This window comes from Mustela nivalis (genome assembly GCF_964662115.1).
Source record: "Mustela nivalis genome assembly, chromosome: 3".
Classification (NCBI taxonomy): Eukaryota; Metazoa; Chordata; class Mammalia; order Carnivora; family Mustelidae; genus Mustela; species Mustela nivalis.
In genome coordinates, this window is record NC_139022.1 from 127,506,515 (window position 1) to 127,529,038 (window position 22,524).

At 36.3% G+C, this 22,524-nt stretch overlaps 2 long non-coding RNA genes across 3 annotated transcripts in view; one reads left to right on the forward strand and one right to left on the reverse strand.

Moving 5' to 3' along the window:
- LOC309860886 overlaps positions 1-22,524 on the reverse strand; it is a 443,591-nt gene that overhangs the window by 283,702 nt on the left and 137,365 nt on the right. The gene's annotated exons all lie outside the window — the stretch shown is intronic.
- LOC309860885 overlaps positions 11,762-22,524 on the forward strand; it is an 80,453-nt gene continuing 69,690 nt past the window's right edge. The window contains exon 1 of the long non-coding RNA XR_014309686.1: positions 11,762-11,870. This is a non-coding gene — a long non-coding RNA (uncharacterized lncRNA). The remainder of the gene's footprint in view (positions 11,871-22,524) is intronic.

The window sequence follows — 22,524 nt, forward strand, 5'->3', positions numbered from 1 at the left end:
TAATTTCAAATAAAAGTGGAGGTACAACTTTCTGATTTACTGAACATCTACAATGTTCTCATATGGAAGAAAAAGTAGAGGAGACAACTGAAAATGTCATCCAATCATATTCACAAGTTAAGTGGTAAAACTATATAATATACTATAAATCTGAATTACAATAAAGTTTTAGTTACTAGATAATAACTGCCTTTATCTAGTTTAACTTCATTAACTTTTTGGACTTTACATAGTAGAAAAGAGAAATATTCTCTAATGAACTCTAACAGAACAAATTTGTAAAGAAGCAAAATATATTTTAGGAAAAAGGAAAAAAAGAATAAATATGGCTTTGGTGTGGGAACTATTCATAGTATCATTAAAGAATCTACTCATTTTTATTAATTTTTCCTTCATAACCATTTTCGCATTTGCCTTTCTCAGGAATAAGATATTCTCTATAGACAAGCCAAAGTGTAAATTTAAATGCTATTGTGACATCTAATTACTAAGAATAATTCTGTATTCTGAACAAGAGAACATATTACTGCTAGTCTTTAGCATTGAACCTGGATCAAAATGTTGACTATTTTTTCTTCCCCAAATCAGCTGCTCATACCCATTTAAAATCCCTGTCTGTTATCATGCTTGTCTTGGAATTCCATGTCTATCTGTAGGCTGCTATTTGAAGACAGAAATGAACTAGGGATGCCATACCTAGGTATTTATTCCAAGAAACTCCTTTAAAAAAAAAAAGGTTGCATTTATTTATTTGACAGAGAGAGAGAGATCACAAGTAGGCAGAGAGGCAGGCAGAGAGAGAGGGGGAAGCAGGTTCCCTGCTAAGCAGAGAGCCCCACGCGGGGCTTGATACCAGGACTCTGAGATCATGACCTGAGCTGAAGGCAGAGGTTTAACCCACTGAGCCACCCAGGTGCCCCTACTCTAAAAAACTCTTGACAGTATGGGTTAATTATCTCTCATCTCACTTCCCATTACCACTTACTCAATTAAATACAAATTTGAATGGAATAAGCAGTTTTCTCCCCACACAAATGTTTGTTTTTAGCCTAATGCTCTTTTCAAGCAACTGGCTGCCATGGTGGCAAGTACTTTGTATAAAGTGTATCAGAGTGAGCAAAAAATCATTAAAAATGACTAACTAGCCAACAGACAGGAAGCTGAAATTTTCATGCCCAGGTGAGAGCCAGAAATCTCCTTGCAGATTTCATATACAGCACATAAAATGGGAGGGAGGTGAAGGTTGAAGAAAACAATGTTTCCTTTTAACCTTCTTTCTCCCTGATCAAAACTCTATTTCAAAAGCATGTCATAGGCTACAAAACTCCCTTGATCCTTTTGGTACCTGAGTACCAATTACTGCTGCCTTTCTAGAATATCCATTCAGTATCTGTCCTTTCATGGGTCAATTGTTTGTGATGTATATGAAGACTGTAGTCTTGGTACGTTAGCCATAATTAGATTCTGTTACTTCCCTCACCAAATCAAAACTCGTGATTGTATTTCCAGAGAAATGTTTCTAAGCACAAGGTCATAAAGACACTACCAATTTCAGTTTAACCTGTCTCTTCAACTGACTACTTAAGCTGACAACCCTAATTGTCCAACAGTGGACACATTTATGCATTAAAATGTCTGGTTACGTTGTTCTAAACCAAAGGATAATCTGACTTCAATAATCAGGTCTGAATTTAGAGGCTAATTGCACATCATCCTTTAACCTTTAAAATGAGTTGCCCTTATAATTTAGCAAAATCCTCTGAACGTCTGTCTAAAACTAAGGATTCCAAAGAGATGAAAATGAAAAGATTATTCTCTGTGACTGAAAAGTGACAAAGAAATGACATCCCAAGTCTTCAATTTCCAAGGGTTATGAAATCTATGTTCATATTGCATACTTGCTGGATTTATAATTTGTTCACTGCCCACTGCTTTCATTTGCATGAAAAAAGGAGGGGAAGGTCAATATATTCCTTTTAAAGTGTCTAAACTTCAATTGCAGAAAGCACTATTTAATGGATGATATCTCTCTTTCACTCTTTCATTCTCTCCCTCTATCTCTGTCCCAAAGACATAATTTCATAATTTAGATTCGTGTTTGGTTTCAGAAAAACCTGAGTCTTGATCTTAACTCTATACCCAAGAAGCCTAATAAGACAGGGAAAAAAATCTTTTTTTCACTACCATTTGTTCCTGGAGTGTAAGGATTATTTTACAGTCTACTCAGTTACTAGCAGGATCTTGCATATATTTAACAGATAGTTATTAGATGTCTTCTTGTTTGCATATCACTATATATATTTATAAAAGGCCAAATAGAAATGAAGTAAATTATGTATGTTTTTTAGGGACCACAGTCATACCCTCAAAGAGATTATAACTATACACCTGCCCAGTTTAAGGAAACAATAAAAATGTGTCCTCACGGAAAGATAATCCATAGGTACTTATCAGTTGTTATTAATTGTTTAGATTTCTCTATCACTTGTCCATTCTGCTATACCAAAGAAAGAGCTCTTCTTCTGATTCCTGTGCTGACTCTAAATTGTAGATTCTATCATCCATTCTTATTCTTCCCACATGCAACACACTTTCAATCAGGTAATACTGGTGAAAGAATAATTATAAGGAAAGTGAAGTTTATATATGTCTATTTGTGCCTATTTCATTAGACCACTGAATTGAATGTGCTTTTTGAATTTATGACATTTATGCCTATTTGAATGGAATGAAAGGAATCTCCTACTCTACAATCAGAACTGCTCTGTCCAAAGCCTAGGAAAATCTAGGGGGAGGAACGCTACTATTTAATACGTATAAAGTTTCAGCCATGCAAAATGAAAAATAAATATATACTGCACAACACTATGCTTACAGCTAACAATATTATACCGGAGAGTCAAAGTTTAAAGAGGGTAGATCTCGTATTGTGTTTTTTACTACAATGAACAAATTAGAAGTCTAGAAAAATCTTTACTTCATGGATGATAAAGAAACCACTGAGATTTGAAAAAAGCATTTGAATAATCAGCTATTTAACCACTAAGAGGTTAAGTAATAATCTGCTGATCTCTATAAGGAAAAATGCTTATTATTTTTGGTCTCCCACAGTGAGCAGACTGACTAGGTTTGCTTGTTTGACATGCAGTTTCTAGGACTTACAAAGATTCGAATTCAGTAAGTCAGCTTTATGATTCCCAAATCCACATTTTTAACAGTACTTTTAAGTATTCATAGACATAGGTCTACAGGGAGAACTTTAAGAAGTTTGGGGTGATCAGAAAAAAAAGTCTGGGGTGGCATCCCCCTTTTTTCCAAGTGCTGAAGATTACTTTGATCATTCATTTATATTACCTTACCTGGTTTTTATTGAAACATGCACTTTGAAAACACTGGCAAAAATCTAAAATAGGGGACGCCTGGGTGGCTCAGTTGGTTAAGCAGCTGCCTTCGGCTCAGGTCATGATCCCAGCGTCTTGGGATCGAGTCCCACATCGGGCTCCTTGCTCCGCGGGGAGCCTGCTTCTCCCTCTGACTCTGCCTTCCACTCTGTCTGCCTGTGCTCGCTCTCACTCACTCTCTGACAAATAAATAAACAAAATCTTAAAAAAAAAATCTAAAATAGTGTAATATTAAGGGTTCAATTCTGGGAATAAAATCCATGACTCTGGCACTATTAATACCAACAAATGGTTGCCATGGTGACAGAAATTATAGTCAAAGTACCTCATATAGAAGTAAATTTCATTAAAAATGACTAATACACCATCAATTGGGAATTTACTAAAATAGGTATAATTTATGGGCTTAATAAAGGAAAGAAACTACCCTTGAATCTGTCAAATCTCAGTCTGTGGTTTTTTTAAAAACTCCTTGAAAATACCATGGGACATGTATGTGAATGGTGATGCCACAACTTTAGCATTCATTTTGCTCCTTTTAGTTTAGCACCCTAACCCTGATTAGAATATTAAAATTCCAGGAGTTACTGCAATTTTAAAAAACATATTAAGAAATGCTTATGAAACAAAGACATGGATAAAATATACCAACAGGCCATAAGATATTTCACGGTTACAATTTTCTTCCTTTTTCTTTTATTAGAATGAAAACCTTTTTCCACTCAAAAATCTTTAAATTGCATTCATGACATCTTGCATTCTTGGAATATCCTTCTTTTCTATGTAAGGTCCAATGATTATAAATCAAAACCATCACATAGGATCATACTCCCAGACAATAATTTCCTGGATAACTAAACTTGTATATTTTAAGATGTCTTAGAATATGTAAAAATCCTCTTCCCCTAATCAGACCTGCTTCAGCAGAAGTCAAGGAAAGTCTTTCATACCATGGGTGATTAAGAAACCATTGGAATGTGAAGGGAGGATTTAAATAACACAATCTCTATAATGCTGGAAAGTTGTCAAATCATTCACAGATCGCTTGCATTTGTATTCTTCTTTCTTTGCATATGCAAGCTTCAACAACACTCACAAGACTAGGTTATCAATTAAAAAAATCAGTCTAAAGCAAAATTTATATCTAGACAATGATGGGCACAATACACTGATTAATTCATATCTCTCAGCCATTAAAAAAGTTTGCTGTTTGTTATAGTTTTTTTTTACTTGTCAAAAATACAAAATGCCATCAAAGAGAAGTTGCAAATCATAAATACTGTAAATGGAGTCCAAATCCCATGTTCCAACTTTGCAGTCCAAAGAAACAATTTCACACTAACAATAACAACTTGAATAACTTAAAGATTTTGTTTCCATTAATGTAGCAAACACTGAGGAGGTGAATATGGGTCTTAGAACACATGTTAGGCAACAGAGACACAAAGATAAACCACTGCACCCTCACAGAGTCTGCATTCTAGCACGCTTGACCATCCCAGGGGCAGTTTCAGCCAAATTGATAAAAATCACAATCTAGGTATCCAAAAATTGTGTGGGAATATAGCTAAACTTGAGAGCAGCTCTATGTTTAAGGCAGCCACTATTTAATGAAACAATTATTTCGCAAATACCACTCTGCCGCATGAGCAAGAGTAGATCTTGGGCAAGCAGGATAGAATCAAATGTAGAAGAGCATTTTCACTTGTCAAGTGCATGAACTGCTTCACATGGTTGAAGGGTAACATAAATGGTGGGCACTGGCAGGAAATAAGAATGGAAAAGTCCTTCCAATTGAAAATGTTTAAAACAGGGCTGCTTGGGTAGCTCAGCTGGTTAACCATCTGACTCTTGATTTTGGTTCAGGTCATGATCGCAAGGTTGTGAGATCAAGCCCTCCATGTTAGGATTCTCTCTTCCTCTCCCTTAGCCCCTCCCTCTCTCAGTTTCCCTCTCTCTCTAATAAAATAATTAAATAGATAAAATAAACCTTTAAAAAATGTTTTAATGTTTAAAACAAGTTTGTCCTTTCCTTCAAAACACCAGCATTTTCTGAAGGCCATCCATTTTTCTTTGCAACTATTTCATGTTGTAACACACACATACACACACATACACACACACAAACACAGAGAGAGAGAGAGAGAAATGAAAATACTTGCATGGCCCAGTGAAGCAGAAGTTCCTTCCAGACGAAAGGAAGCAAAACTTGAGGATACCTAAAACATTCCCAGTACACTGATGAGCAGCTCAAAATCAGAGAAGTGCATGCCACGGTTAAGAATCGAACTTCTTGGGGAGCCTGGGTGGCTCAGTGCGTTAAGCGTCTGCCTTCAGCTCAGGTCATGGACTCAGGGTCCTGGGATCAAGCCCCACATCGGGCTTCCTGCTCAGCGGGGAGCCTGCTTCCCCCTCTCCCTCTGCCTGCCTCTCTGCCTATTTGCGATCTCTCTCTCTCTCCCTCTCTGTCAAATAAGTAAATAAAATTAAAAAAAAAAAAAAAAGAATCGGACTTCTCAGAGTTAAACTCTCTAGATTCAAATCATGTTGCACTATTAGATGCATGAGCTTGGAGAAGTTTCTTAACCTAGCTAAGCTTCTGTCTCTGTAAAATGGAGTTGATAGTATTTACTTAACCATGTGCCAGAATTGAACAGATTATGGAAACAACTAACAAAATACATCTATCAGCTCACCAAATGATAGCTACTAACATTATCATTATTTCTTACTATAGGAGTACTGAAGAAATAATAGTAATAGTAATAGCAACTATACACTGAACTCCTACTATGAGCCAGGAGCTATTTAATCTTCTTGGCATTCTAATGAGGAAGACACTATTATTACTCTTTCTTCACAGATGAGGAAACTCCAGCAGAGAAATGAAATAACTTCAGAGGGCTGCACAACCAACAAGTGAAAGTCATCAGAAACATGTTAAGAAAACTGTTTTCCATGGAGCCCTCTAGCTCATAGAAGAAACTTGTCCTCTTCTTTAACAAACAAAAAATAATACTGTATTCCCAGCTTCTCTTAAGAGGTATCACGCCATTTCTAAATTTGTCTAAACTCTTTAAATGTTCATTTATGTTTTCTGCCTCAGCTATCTGCTAATGATTCTGTAGTGTTTTCCTTTATTTTTTTCCTATAGTTACTTTCCTCAAATTACACACAGTATTTCCTTAGGCTGGTATTTCCAGATTTGGACAGAAAGTCAATTTGCTGCTTACAGTAATGGTTCTAACTCTAGCTTCATGTAATAACACCTTGTCCCCAGTCCTTTACTAGATCTTTTTTAAGTGCTATTATATCTTTTTGAGGTGTGATGGCTAGAGTTATATCCAGTATTTCAGGATAATTTTGGAAGCTGTGTTAAGTCTGGTTTGAAGTACCCTTTTTGTTTTTAAACAAGCCTTGCTCTCAAGAAGCTTAGAATATAGTTGAGAAGAGAGATTAATACGTTGACATAATGTCTGTTGAATGATAAAAGTATATTTGTGTGTTCCTAGAACCCACAGTTCATCTTTCCCTACTTACCTAAATACCATACAATACTTCATTTTGTGGGATGAATAGGATTTTCAGAGAAAGCAGTGAAAAGTAGTTAGTGAATATTACAGAGAAGAGAATAGCATGAAACCGTGCATCTACAACTGATCAATAGTTCATCATTGTTTTGTGGGCTGTTAATAAAGATGCTACAAATATGTTTAGTTCAAACAAGCTGGAGAAAGGCTGATTTCAACAGAGTAGAAGGTTGTTGTTGTTTTTGTTGTTGTTGTTATTGCTGTTGTTTAACATCATAAGAATTTTCCAAGGCTTCAGTATACTCCTGCACATTGTGAATCTCCAAGGAAGGGAAAGCTGTAGTATTTCCCAAACATGTATGACCATGGAATTCCAGTTAATACACTCTGGAACTAGTATACTATAAAACAATTATGAAAACCTATTTAAAAAAAATAAACCATGGAGATAAAAACAAGCATTATTTAAGGAGACACAAGAAAACCAGAAAAATTTAATTAGAGCATCTATCATGGGGATTCCTGGACTGTGAAAAGTGGAGGGCAGGGAGTAACACCAGGCAAAGGGATTCAGTCTCATGCAGGACGAAACTGGAGTTCATTTTCATGGAATATATTAGTTTAAGTATTCAGTCACATAAATATAAATGAGTTTAGCTACAGTTTAATATTCACATTCAAGACTGTTACTGCTTAGCAAAAGAGAGCTCCTGGCATATCACTATTGTTTTGCATAGTACAAACATAAAAGGTAAAACATTTGACCTTCTGCCATCATTAATCTCCTACTGTGCACAAAGTTCTATAAATTCAATTGACACCTAGAAAAAACTGGTTGTCTGTTCAATGGAAAATTACATTATGACTATTTAGAAAGACTGAGGTATAAATTAATTTTTCAAATCCCCAAATGAAAACTAGTTATTGTTTTCTGAAAATGGGCCAAAAAGACATGCATGACAGAAAACTTTCCAAACTGTCATCCTTGGTATAATTATATCATTCAAAAAAAGAAGTATGCTGAATAATCTTATTATTTAAAGACTTGGGGGTTAAATCTCAGATGGAATAGCTAAAACAGAGAATGGAAAATTATGTAGGGGCAGGAGGTTGTTAGGGAAGGAGCAGGGGACAGCTATTTCTAGCTATGCCTTTTAGTATTGTTTGATGTCTGAACACTTGTAAAAATTGCTTTATCAAAAAAATCAAATACTTTTTACAAAGAGTGCATACCATGCCATTTAATGCTCATTTGCTAAAATATGCAAGTGCAGAAATAAATATTTAACCTAAGGATGGTATGGCTATAATATATGGCTACCACTGTGATATGGGGCCTATTCAAAGTCTGATTAGTAATAAAATATCTACACTCTATTTCCAAGCAAAGGAGAGAGTTTAAAGTTGATGAGGGCAGCTTGTTTAATGAGAAAAATTTTAAATTTGAATCATTTCAAATGAGATTTTCTCCCTTCAATTTGAAAATATAATTTACTTTTTTCTTCCCTATGGCATTCATTATCTGTATTATTTATCAGACAATTAATCTTTTACAACTAGTCCATAAACTCTTTGATGAAAGGTCTATATTTTCTTCAATTTTTATCTCATATAATCACTTCACACTGAGGTTGCATGATGAAGGAAGAAAGAAAGGAGGGAGGGCAGGCAGTTAAAAGAAATAGGGAGGAAATTTTTATGCAAGGGTTTTACAAACAAAAGTGTTTTAAAACCATCTTGAACTCTAGCAGCATTGTTTTTCTGCTCTTTGGGTGTTTTTATTTAATTACACAAGAATGATCTCAGAAGCTCATGGTTTAAATTTATGGGATAGAGAAAGTTAGAGAATTACCCTTCATAATATTTAATTAAACATTTCTATCAATTACATTGAATAAATATAGAGTCACAACTACCACTGGTTCAGCTGGCTTTTAAAAAGATGGCATATATTTTCAACATTTTGAGGTAAACCTGGTGATTCACAGACCTGTACCCCTGGGGATAAAAATATATGTTTATAAAAAATAAAATTAAAAAAAAAAAGATGGCATATATTAAAGCCCCAGTTTGGCTATGCAACACATTAGATTCGGTTAGCAAACAAAGCAATTGCTTTTCCTAAGAAAACTGTTCCTTTTAATTAAAGCATTTGCTCTTCTCTTAGCATTTTACAATATGTGATGCAAAATAAACATAAAATAGTTAACACAGATTTTTTTTTCTCAGCTTTCTCAGTCCAGAATCAGAATAATTTGATTCAGAATAACTTCTTAGATATTTACTTACTTGGAGTAGGAGAAAAAAAAATACTACTGGCAATTCTGGTAATTGGCAAAACCACTTTATCAATACTACTTTATCATACTACTTAGAAAACTCCTATAGAAAACATGAGGAGATAAACTGATTGGAATCACTTCACTTCTTTTCACTAAGTGACTAACAAACAAAATCTTCAGTCTTGTATTAAGATGTATGTTGAAAAAAAGTTGAGTCACATGGGGAAATGACTGTTAACACCAAAGAGCAGGTAAAAATATAGAATATGGATCTTACTGTGATATATATATATATATATATATATATATATATATATATAATGGAATACTATGCAGCCATCAAAAGAAATGAAATCTTGCCATGTGCAACAACGTGGATGGAACTAGAGGGTACTATCCTAGTGAAATGAATCAATCAGAGAAAGACAATTATCATATGATCATATGATCATATGTGCAATTTGAGAAACAAAACAGAGGAGCATAGAGGAAGGGAGAGAAACAAGATATAATCAATTTGATTAGAGGGAGATAAGCCATAAGACACTCTTAACCATAGAAAACAAACTAAGGGTTGCTTGAGGGGAGATGGATGGGGGATGGGGTAACTGGGTGATGGGTATTAAAGAGGGTACATGATGTAATGAGCACTGGGTGTTAAAGACAACTAATGAATCACTCACCTCTACCTCTGAAACTAATAATACACTATGTTAATTATGAATTTAAATTTAAAAAAGAACATGAATCTTGAGCCTAAGGTAATTTATCAGAACTCGGTGTTATTTCTTTTTTAATTACCGCAATTAGGTAAAAAGAGTAAGCTACTTTTGTTTTCATTTTCCTTAACTAATCACTGATCATAACATACACTGACCTACTCTTCAATTATAATTTAGAGATGTTGCAATTCTTTTGTTTGTCTCTTTTTAAAAACAAGTGTTAGATGAAAAATTGTTCATCTAGTATGCCTGAATCATCAAAAAAAAAGAAGAAGAAGAAGAAGAAGAAAAAGAAGAACTGTGATTTTGCTGGATTTTTCTCTTCCAGTGAATGTCAGCAGAGATGCTGAAGCTCTAGAATCAGTTTCCTACAGAACCACTTCCAATGGAAACTAAGTACAGAATTGTCAGCCTATACACACACCTGTATGACTGAACTTTTTAAAGAAAAATGAAACCATTTTTTGTTTCATCTGGACCCCAAGTGATGCTAAATAAAATACAGGTTTCACTTTTTAATCAGGTGTTTAGAATTGTAAGGTTTTTTTTAACTACGGCTAAAAGAAGCAAAAAAGCATCCCACTCCCCAGAAATGTGTGTGTGTGTGTGTGTGTGTGTACATGAAAGTTAAAAAGGTATGTCACAAAACTAGAGACACAGTTCATCTTTTCTCATGAGAACACACGATTAGGAATTAAAACCAGAAACTAGGGGCACCTGGGTGGCTCAGTGGGTTAAAGCCTCTGCCTTCGGCTCAGGTCATGATCCCAGGGTCCTGGGATCGAGCCCCCCATCGGGCTCTCTGCTCAGCGGGGAGCCTGCTTCTTCCTCTCTCTCCTACCTCTCTTGTGATCTCTATCAAATAAATAAATAAATATTAAAAAAAAAAAAAAAACAGAAACTATGCCTTCTATTCCTCCTTGAGTCTCTAAAATAAATACAAGCATGCCCACCATCTGCCTCATATCTTTGTCCCTTTTCCCCACATTCTCCTGATTCTCCTCTCTCCCCTTTCTACTCAATATAAAGAGTCTCTTTTTTTATTCTGAACTAGGTCCTTACTCCCTCACTCAGAAAAAAAACAAAATTAAAATGTTTGGAATTTGATTTATCAACTAATATGAAAATCTCCGTCAAAATTCCAAAGGAATTGACTAAGTTAGTATGCATTTTAGGACTCTGTTGACAGTCACTTGGAACGAGGACTGGGTGATATATTCTGGTCCTTTCAGGAATACATGTCCTGCAGATATGGGTATACAGAAAAGGTGACCAGCTCCTGTTATCTGCTGTTTCCCAAACACTAAACATACTCCAGAAATAAATAAGGGCATTTATGGATATAAAACACTAGAACAGAAATAAAATAACAGAAATCCAGTTTGAGGCAAGAGAATTAACTTTGAAACTAAAACACTTTGATTCGATTTCTGACTGAATTATTGTTAGATAAAGTAACCCTGAGAAAATAACTTATCCTCCATGAATGTCTGTTCCCACATTTGTAAAATGGAGATAATATCTTCTTGGTAGGATTGGAGAGATAATGAGATAATGTATACAGAAGTTTGTGACACAGTGACAGTCTTACAAATAGTGTGTATGGCTCAGAGGGGAGGAAACGTAGGTTATCAAGTGTAATTCAAAAAATATAGAAGAATATCTGTTATTCCCAAATCTGGTCAGGATCTTCTGTACTGTTTTAATCCCTAAACTTTCTTCTCCCAAAGTGCAAAGTGCCAGAACAAAGGGCACTATGGCAACGGGCAGCTTAAAGCCTGCATGGAACATGGAACATGTCTTCATCATAGCTACCCCTGGCTAGCCTCTATCCTTTCATTCTAAGCTTCAGTGCTCCAAGACGCTTTATCTTACTGACTGGTGTGCCTCCCAAATCCTTCTAGCTGGTCCTGAAGCTATGCCCTGTGCCATAATGTAAGTCATTAATTTGTTGCATCTTTTTTATCACACTAGGAGATTCTTCAGAGCAGGGAGAATTTCTTGTTCACTGTTGACTGAGTCTCTAGCAGTGAAGACAGAGTCTGACAAATAAATGTGTGGCCACAGTTAGCATTTGCCATTTGTGTTTTAGTATTCCAGCATCCAAAAACCCTTCTGACTTCGGGAAACCTCTAGTGCATGAGTCAGGGATGATATGATACCAGGAAAAAATCTCATTTTTCTGACATATGGAAGTTAGTTAGACCTTGAGCATGAGACCTAGGCATGGCCAACTGGACAGCCCTACCTAGGACTCTGAATCCACAGAAAAGAAAACAAAACATATGAGACTGAGATGATTCACAGTGGCATGTGTACTATCAGTAGTTCTGTACTGGCAATCATAGGCATAAAAAGACTGTGGGCAAGCTTTGGCCCCTTCCTGACAATAGTCTATGTTGTCATGTGTCTTGGGTCCAGGTCTCTGGTTTTATAAACTGCAGTTTTCTACAAATAAATTAACTTGTTTAAATTAGTCAATTAGCTATTTAATGATTTAAACAAGTGATTTATATAAGGAAGGAACTCAAAATTTTAGTAACTCGATGGTCAGATTGATAAAATAAAAATAATAATAATAATTAAGCCAACAAATGAATGAGTAAAACAAAAAATCAAAGGAAGACTAGATTTAATTTCCATGATTATTTGCCATTCTTTCTCTACCTCTTCCCATGATTAGGCCTCCCAAACTTTTCCTTAAGAGCAACTAATTTTTTTTTTTAAGATTTTATTTATTTATTTGACAGCGAGAGATCACAAGTAGGCAGAGAGGCAGGCAGAGAGAGAGGAAGGGAAGGAAGCAGGCTCCCTGCCGAGCAGAGAGCCCGATGCGGGACTCGATCCCAGGACCCTGAGATCATGACCTGAGCCGAAGGCAGCGGCTTAACCCACTGAGCCACCCAGGCGCCCAAGAGCAACTAATTTTTAAAATGAATAAACTTTCCAGTTTCCTAGAAACTTCTATGGTTCTCATATAACTAATATTAATGATTCCTAAGATACTGTTTAATTACATTCAATGAGACTGTGAATTGGTTGAAGAGCTCTGTATTCTCTCCTTTAAGTTCATTTAGTATTTTTTAAACTAAGAAAGAGATTAAAACAAAGGAAACAAGAGTCTTTTCATTTAAAGAAATGAGCTGAGCTTAGTACTGTATTAAAGCTTGAGTTTCAATAAATAATTCTACTCATGAGTCTAAATAGCAATTAGAGATCTTCCTGTGAATATCCCTCAGTTACCCTACATTTAATAAGTCTTTAAAAATTAATTTACATTTTTTTAAAGATTTTATTTATTTATTTGACAGACAGAGATCACAAGTAGGCAGAGAGGCAGGCAGAGAGAGAGAGAGGAAAGTAAGGTTCCCTGCTGAGCAGAGAGCCCAATGCGGGGGTTTGATCCTAGGACCCTGGGATCATGACCTGAGCCGAAGGCAGAGGCTTTAACCCACTGAGCCACCCAGGTGCCCCAATTAATTTACATTTTTAATTCCAAACAGGGTTTAAAACTTTTTTGTTCCTCATGTTCTAGATGAAAACAAAGTTCTATAGACCTCCACAACATTTTACTTTCACATTTCCTTAAAATTAATATGCAATCCAGTAGAACAAATCTGTTTTACTACTGGGAAAAAAAATTTTTAACTGTCCCACCAAAAGATAGATATTTTGAGGAAATTTCATAACAACAGAAGGAAGAAATAGGAAGTGGAATTTCTACTATGCAAAGGAAATGCCAAGATGGGAAGTAGTCCCCAACAGAACTATCATTAGATGCAAAGAGAACTGATCCTATTAGAGCAAGTTTGTAACATGGCAGCAAGTTCATTAACACTTCTCATTAAGATGTGGCAATCTATGAAATGTCCATTTGACTCAAAGCAGGATTTTGAATGCCTTGACCATAAACATAGCAGACAGGACTCTATGACTTGTAAGACTTTTAAAGAGCTAAAACATGATGAATTTGTGCTCTGTTCCATGTACACTCACTAATGGAACACTGGACCTCCATGTAAAAAGTCTTACTGTTCTGAGAAGCCCATGCTGGGAAAGTCAGATATAAGCACTCTGGTTGACACTCCCAGCTGAGGCCAGTCTCCAGCCACCCATGTCAAGCTACCAAACATGCCAATATTCCTAACCAGCCTTTTTGCCAGCAGAATGTCATCAAGTGACCTCCCCATCAGTGCCCCCTTAATCAGAAGAAAAATCAAGTAAAGCCCTGAATGAATGCCTAACCCAGAAATTTGAGAAATACAATAAAACGGTTGGTGGTTTAAACCCCTGGGTTTTGCAGTAGTTTTGTATGCAGCAACAGAATTTGATAAAAGAAGTGGTAAAACTAAAGGTATGCATGTGGCATGGATTTAGAAAATAGGAAATGAATGAAAGTATTATGGGCTTAAAGTTGGCTGTCAAAGGGTTTAAATGGAAAGCAACAACAATTTTTTGGAAGCTGGAAGAAACACTTGGTATGCAGTAGCAGGAAGTCTACAGACCCTATCACCTGGGGTACTATGCAAAATAGGAAGTACACATCATGGTTTCAATGACCTAGCTAAAGAGAATACTGGACAGTGCTGGAAATACCATCTGACCTATTCTCAATGCCTATAATGAAGTGAAGAAAAGAGCAATGAATCAAAGAATGAACTCAGTTTTTGAACAGAATTTGGAGGAAATGTAAAGAGTCTGGGATATGCATTCCAAGCATCCAAGCAACCTAGTGTTCTCAAAGACATACAGCTTTAGGGAAAAGATCAAATTCAGAGTACTGCAAATAAAATACAGCCTCAAGGTATCCAAGTTTTGGCTATAAGATCCTTTCATAAGATGTGAGAGATTCAAGTCAGCACCTCAAACACTCTTTCATTTATACAGAGAGGCTTCTAAGAACATTAAGAGCATGACTCATAGTCCCTCTCAACTAGACAACAGTGCTTCTAAGACTCCTAAGAACCCCCAAATCTACAGACAGAATAGACTAAGAAAGTTACTCAGCTGTGATATTGGCTATGCTTTAGGGAAGTACAACTGAGAAGGCAAAACCAAGGGTTGCAGAGAATCATTCACAGGGAGCAGGACTGAGCCCCAGTAATGAAAGTGACAATATGTACACAGCTGAATTTCAGAATTGCTCTCACTCATAACGCCACATAGCTGCCATTTCCCCCCTTTGTATGGGGGTATCTAGTCTGCCTCGTTCTCTTCACTATATCTTGACTGTATGTGTATGCTGGGGAAGGGAGGCAAGGCATTATTTAAGTTCACAAGACATCAGAACAAAAGGAATTGTGCCCAAGTAATTGAACTCTAACAACTTCATGTGCTACTGGAGAGCATTTAAATGAGATCCCAGACTTCAAGGCAGATTGTGACAGTTTTAAATGTGAATGCAAAATCCGTGATACTTCTCTCAGAAAGAAGTGAAGCATACATACCTTTCTGCCAAACCAGGGTAAGCCAGTGGATGCTTCAACTAATAGGATATAGTATCCTATTTCACAACCAGTGTACGCTAAATGACTTCTGAAAATAGCCCTTAACAAGCCATGCGGCTTCCACCTTGTGCAATGGGAATCTGACCACCGTGAGCTGCCATGCTAGAGAGACCATCTGTTAGCACTTTGGCTGATACAGCCTCACAACCATTCTCATCAAGTTGTGGAAAGCTACTGAAACCACTCTGGATATGCTAGCTTGGCTCTCAAAACCAGCTGAATACCATGAGGTGACCTCTACCCATACCATATAAAAGAATTACTCAGCAGAATGGGTACAAATTAAAAACCAATTCAGCTGTGTACATATTGTCACTTTCATTACTGGGGCTCAGTCCTGCTCCCTGTGAATGATTCTCTGCAACCCTTGGTTTTGCCTTCTCAGTTGTACTTCCCTAAAGCATAGCCAATATCACAGCTGAGTAACTTTCTTAGTCTATTCTGTCTGTAGATTTGGGGGTTCTTAGGAGTCTTAGAAGCACTGTTGTCTAGTTGAGAGGGACTATGAGTCATGCTCTTAATGTTCTTAGAAGCCTCTCTGTATAAATGAAAGAGTGTTTGAGGTGGTGACTTCAAGGATGATAGACGGCTAAAAGAGAGTGTTGGTGAGGATGTGAAACAACTAGCATTCTCATTCTTTATTTGTTTGGAATGTGAATGATACAACCACTCTGCACAACTATGGACAGTTTTTGATAAATAAAACACAGATCTACCTCATGACTCAGCACAGCTACTATTGGCTATCAATTCAGGGGTCACCCTGCCTGAATTGTCAACTCTGAAAATCATAAGCTATAATAAGATGTTTGTGCTTTTAAACTACAAATTCGGTGGTAATTTGTAAACACTCACTGAAGCTTCAGAGTATTTATCAGGCAATTCAGGCCACAGAATCAGGAATCTACTCTGGGGGGAGTACAACTCGTACCTGTTACAAACAATAAACTAAGTAATGTGGGGACTGCTGCTGGTGCCACAAAAAGAAATTAGTTCCAGCTAATTATATATAGCAAGCCACAAAAGAAAAATTTCTTATTCCTTAAAGGATCACTCCCCCACAGATATTTCCAGCCAATCACAGTAACTCCCTAATTCCTCACTGAGATTCATGCTAGGAAAACTAAGTTACAGTGACTTTTTCTCCCTAACCCCACCCCTTCTTTTGTCTTTCTCTAGAATGTGTGTATAGGCACTCAAAGAAACTAACTGAGCTTAAATCCAAATTCTAGACAAATATAAGTAAATAGAGAATAGTCTCTGGGTATACAGAAAAATTTAGATATTGAAAACAAAGGGAATAACCTTCTCTGATCTTATTGGACTAGTCTGCTTTGGACAAAGCCTCCTCCTAAGAACAACTAGAAATCTGGATTAAAATTTTTTATCCAGAGTGAAACAAAGAGTATCACTTATTCAGTCACCTCAATCAAGAGGTTAAATAACTAAAAAGCTGAGCAGAAATTTTTGTAGTCGACTTCTCTAGCCCTCCATATAGAAAAATGTGATGAATCATAAAATCAAGATGTAAAAAAGAACATTCTAGAAAAAAATATAGAAGAAAATTTCTGTGACAGGCTTGGGATCTCATGGGATAGGTTTGAACAGGACACAAATGATACTGGGGGAGAAAATGATAAAATGGACTTCAAAAAAGTATCTGCCCACACCACGTAAGAAAATGAATAAGCAAGCCACAGACTTGGAAAAATATTCCCAACATATCTATTTCACAATGGATTTGTATTCAGAATAAAGAACTCTCACAAATACCAATTTAAAAATATCCCAAATTCCAGAGGCACCTGGGTGGCTCAGTGGGTTAAGCCACTGCCTTTGGCTCAGGTAATGATCTCAGCGTCCTGGGATCAAGCCCCAAATCAGGCTCTCTGCTCAGCGGGGAGCCTGCTTCCCCCTCTCTCTCTGCCTGCCTCTCTGTCTACTTGTGATCTCTGTCTTTCAAATAAATAAATAAAATCTTAAATATGTGTGTGTATATATATATCCCAAATTCCCAATTTAAAAACTGGATACAAGATTTAAATACTTTACAAGAAAATATATTTAATTGGCCAAGAAAATGTACTCAGCATTATTTGTCACCAAGGGAAAACAAACTAAAAACTACAATGAGATATGACTTCAAAGATGTTAGACTGCTAAAACAGAGTGTAGGTAAGGATGTGAAACAACTAGCGCACTCATTCTTTATTCGCTGGGAATGAGAATGATACAAACCATTTTGCACAACTATGGACAGTTTTTGATAAAAAATAAAACATAGATCTACCTCATCTACCTCATGACTCAGCACATCTACTCTTGGGTATCTACTGAAAAGAAATGAAAATATCTATACAATGACTCCAAGAATGTTTATAGCAACCTTCTTACTAACTAACCAAATGCCAAAACAAGCCAAATGTCCATGAACAAGACAATGGATAAAGTTTAGTCATACAAGGAATACTACTCAGCAATAAAACATGAATTAAGTATTGATATATGGATACCCTTTGTTCTATATGCTCAATGTTTAGGAATGGCACAGAAATAAATTAGATGTGTAAAATTTAACTAAGATAATCATTACAGCCTGTGTACAATAGTAAATAATTTTTTTTTAAAGATTTTACTCATTCATTTGACAGACAAAAATCACAAGTACGCAGAGAAGCAGGCAGAGAGAGAAGGAAGAAGGCTCCCTGCAGAGCAGAGAGCCTGATGCAGGGCTCCATCCCAGGACCCTGGGATCATGACCCGAGCTGAAAGCAAAGGCTTAATCCACTGAGCCACCCAGGTGCCCCCAAGAGTTAATAATTAAATCAATTAAAGTTCGTCAATTGGAAATAGGTTAACTTATCTGTAGTTTATATGTACAATGAGATAATATAAAAAATTAAAACTGGAATACAGTTTTATGGAAAACTAGTCACAATATGTTAACTGAACAAACCAGCTTACAGTATATAAATTACAGACAACAGATGCCCACATAAGTTTATATAATATTTATGTATTTGTATATATGTGTACCCTTGTGTATGATGAGCATGTATCCTAAACACATTGCATAAGTGTGTGTACATCTGTGGAGAAATTAATGTGGTAGAGGTAAGAAAGAGTCATGTAGAAATAACGTTCTGGAAAGTCTTTCTTCAATGACATTGCTGAATCTTATTTTGTTGTTAACAGATGTTAGTTGCTAATATAATAAAAACAAACTGAGTGTTTTTGAAATTGAGTGTTCACATCAAATAATAAAATATGCTTATTGGTATGCTTTTTATATAACTTATTCATTAAAATGAATCACAACTTTTCATCAGATGCTTTTCATACAATATGTATACAATTGCTATTTCCCCTAAATCTGTGAAGCCAGCCCATATTTCTATTGAGAAACACCCAGAGGAAAGAGCTGTGGATATGCTTTTTTTTTTTTTAAGATTTTATTTATTTATTTGACAGAGAGAGAGAGAGATCACAAGTAGGCAGAGCAGCAGCCAGAGACAGAGGGGAAGCAGGCTCCCTGCTGAGCAGAGAGCCCGATGCGGGGCTCGATCCCAGGACCCTGAGATCATGACCTGAGCCGAAGGCAGAAGCTTTAACCCACTGAGCCACCCAGATGCCCCGATATGCTTTTTAATGGTTTGTGAAACTATGTAACTAAACTCCATGATACCATGCCCAAGACTCACCTCACCAAACCCTTTTAGGTGTAACAGGAAAAGGTAATGTTTCCATTGACTAAACTCTCCTTAGAGCACTTAAAAAAAAAAAATTATTTATTTGAGAGAAACAGTGAGCAAGAGAGAAAGAAAACAGGAGCAGGGGCAGAGGGAGCGGGAGTAGGAAAAGCAGGCTCCTCCCCTAGGCAAGGAGCCCAATGCAGGGCTCAATCCCAGGACCCTGGGATCATGACCAGAGCCAAAGGCAAATGCTTAACCAATTGAGCCCCCAGGTGCCCCTACTTAGAGCACTTTTTAAATCACTTTGCAGCTTTATAAGAATAAGAAACTTTTTCCATAAAGATCAAGACAGTAAATATTTTTGCCCTGCAGGCTACTGGCATCTATCACAACATAAAATCTATTGTCGTAGTATAAAAGTACCCACAAATACAAAAAAAAAAAAAAAGATTGTGGCTGTGTTCCAGTAAAACTTCATTCATAAAAACAGGCAGTGGGCTAATTCAGCATACAGATCACAGCTTACTGATGCCTTCCCTATATGATATAAGTAATCATAATAGTGATATAAAGAGTAATGAAAATCTGGAATTAGTAGAATAGAAATGGCATGGACAAGGTAAGACAAAGACTGATAAACAGATTTTATACATTGAATACTAATTTTGCTAATGTAAACTATTTTGCCAAAATGTTAGTAATATGTTTTTTTCTTATATGAATATACAGTTTCTAGCAAGTATTTAAAATATTTATCAAAGAGGAATCTTGTAGTAAAAGGAAGAATTACATTTGAAGAACTTTCTTTTTTAAAGATACGTATTTTCGGAAAAATACATACAAATTTACTAATGGCAATTATTTCTGAATATTAAACTGATGAGTTGAGTGACTAGATAATTGGAAAAATTGGGGAAACAAAACAAAGCTAAAATAATTAAAATATATGCTTTCTGAAATACATATTTATTGACCAATAATTTTGTTTCACTATCTATTAGATTTATAAAAACAGTTCTATTCAAAACTTGCCAAAAATGAAGAAAATTATTTCTAAAAATAAAAATATGTACACATGTTCACTCAAGCAAAATGTTTTCTACTAATTAACTCTACTTTTAAAAGCAGCATAAGGGGCATCTGGGTGGCTCAGTTGGTTAGATGCCTTCGACTCAGGTCATGATCCCAGCATCCTGGATCAAGTCCCACGTCAGGCTCTCTGCTCAGCAAGGAGCCTGCTTCTCCCCTTCCCTCTGCCTGATGCTGCCCCCGCTTGTGTTCTGTCTTCCAAATAAGTAAATATTTTTTAAAATAAAATAAAAATAAAAGCAGCAAAAGGGGATGGCTGGGTGGCTCAATCAGTTAGGCATCCATCTCTTGATTTCAGCTCAGGTCATAATCTCAGGGTTGTGAGACTGAGCCCTGCAATCAGGCTCCATGCTGAGTGTAGAGCCTGCTTAAGATTCTCTCTCTCTGGGGGCACCTGGGTGGCTCAGTGGGTTAAGCCTCTGTCATCGGCTCAGGTCATGATCCCAGGGTCCTGGGACTGAGCCCCACATTGGGCTCTCAGCTCAGCAGGAAGCCTGCTTCCCCCACCCCCCTCTCTCTCTGCCTGCCTCTCTGCCTACTTGTGATCTCTGTCTGTCAAAGAAATAAATAAATTTAAAAAAAAGATTTTCTCTCTCGGGGTGCCGGGGTACCTGGTGTCTCAGTGGGTTAAAGCCTCTGCCTTCAGCTCGGCTCATGATCCCAGGGTCGTGGGATCAAGCCCTGCATTGGGCTCGCTGCTCGGCGGGGAGCCTGCTTCCTCCTCTGTCTCTGCCAGCCTCTCTGCCTACTTGTGATCTCGGTCTGTCAAATAAATGAATAAATACATCTTTATTAAAATAAAAAGATTCACTCTCTCCTTCTCCCTCTGCCCCTCCCCCCACTCTCTCCCTTGGTAAGGGAAGGGAAAGGAAGGCAGGAAAGAGAAGGGAAGGAAGGTGACTTAAGAATAGTTATTCCTGGGATGCCTGGGTGGCTCAGTTCGTTAAGCAGTTGCCTTCGGCTCAGGTCATGATCCCAGCGTCCTGGGATCAAGTCCCACATCGGGCTCTTTGCTCAGCAGGGAGCCTGCTTCTCCCTCTGCCTCTGCCTGCCATTCTGTCTGCCTGGGCTCGCTCTCTCCCCCTCTCTCTCTCTGATAAATAAATAAAATCTTTAAAAAAAAAAAAAAGAATAGTTATTCCTACCATTTGTTTTACAATATCTTATTACAGGCACTGTTCTGAACTGTGTCTTTCATATAATCTTATTAGTATTTTATTTAAAAGTTGCTTACAACCTTCAAATTTGCATTTTCAGTTCATAAATTTTACATTGTTGACACTTTTAATTGGCTCTTCACTATATACTATTTTTAACTGAGAAATTATTCTCTATTTAGGTTCTGAGGTAAGCAGAACAAAGTGCTAAATGGAAAATATTCTCATTTATAATATTTTCATATAAACTTTGTAAATATTTTAGTCCATTATATTTATAGGTACTGACTTTTTTTATATAGATATGGATTACATTATGAGAATCTTTCTTTACAACCATTTTTACAAAATAAAACTTTTCAGGGGCACCTGGGTAGCTTAGTCCATTGAGCATCTAAATCCTGATTTCAGGCTGCGTCATGATCTCAGGGTGGTGGGATAGAGCCTCACATCAGGCTTTGCACCGGGTGTGGAGCCTGCTTGGAATTCTCTCTCTCTCCCTCTCTCTTTGCCCCTTCACTCCTCTTTCTCTCTCAAAAAAATTTAAAAATTTTTTAAAAATTAAAAAACAAAATAAAACTCTTCAAATAAGCTTTCTCTATGTTTGATATATTCATGTCTTTCACCAAATATAAATGCTGAAAACTGATAAAATTACTCAAACTCAATCCTTCCCATTACAAAATATAAATTTAGTTAAAAAAATATAATTTAAAAAATATAATTAAAAAATATATAATTTAGTAAAAACAGGGGCCCCACAATGGGTGTTATACATAAGAAGTAATGTACAATGGGTGTTATATGTAACTGATAAATAACTAAATTCTATCTCTGAAACTAAAAAAAAGAGAGAGAAAGTGATACATATATATATATATATATATATATATATATATATATATACACACACACACAACTATATATATAGTTTTGGTTAAGCTGATCTTAGGTGTTCTCGCCACATACATACAGACACACAAAGAATGGTACTTTTAAAAGTGAGGTCATTGATATGTTAACTAGCTTGATTGTAATAATCATTTTACAATATATTTATTTGTCAAAATATCACATTGTAAAAGTTAAATATATACATTTTTATTTGACAATAATAGCTCAAGAAAATGGAGACAAAGAATCA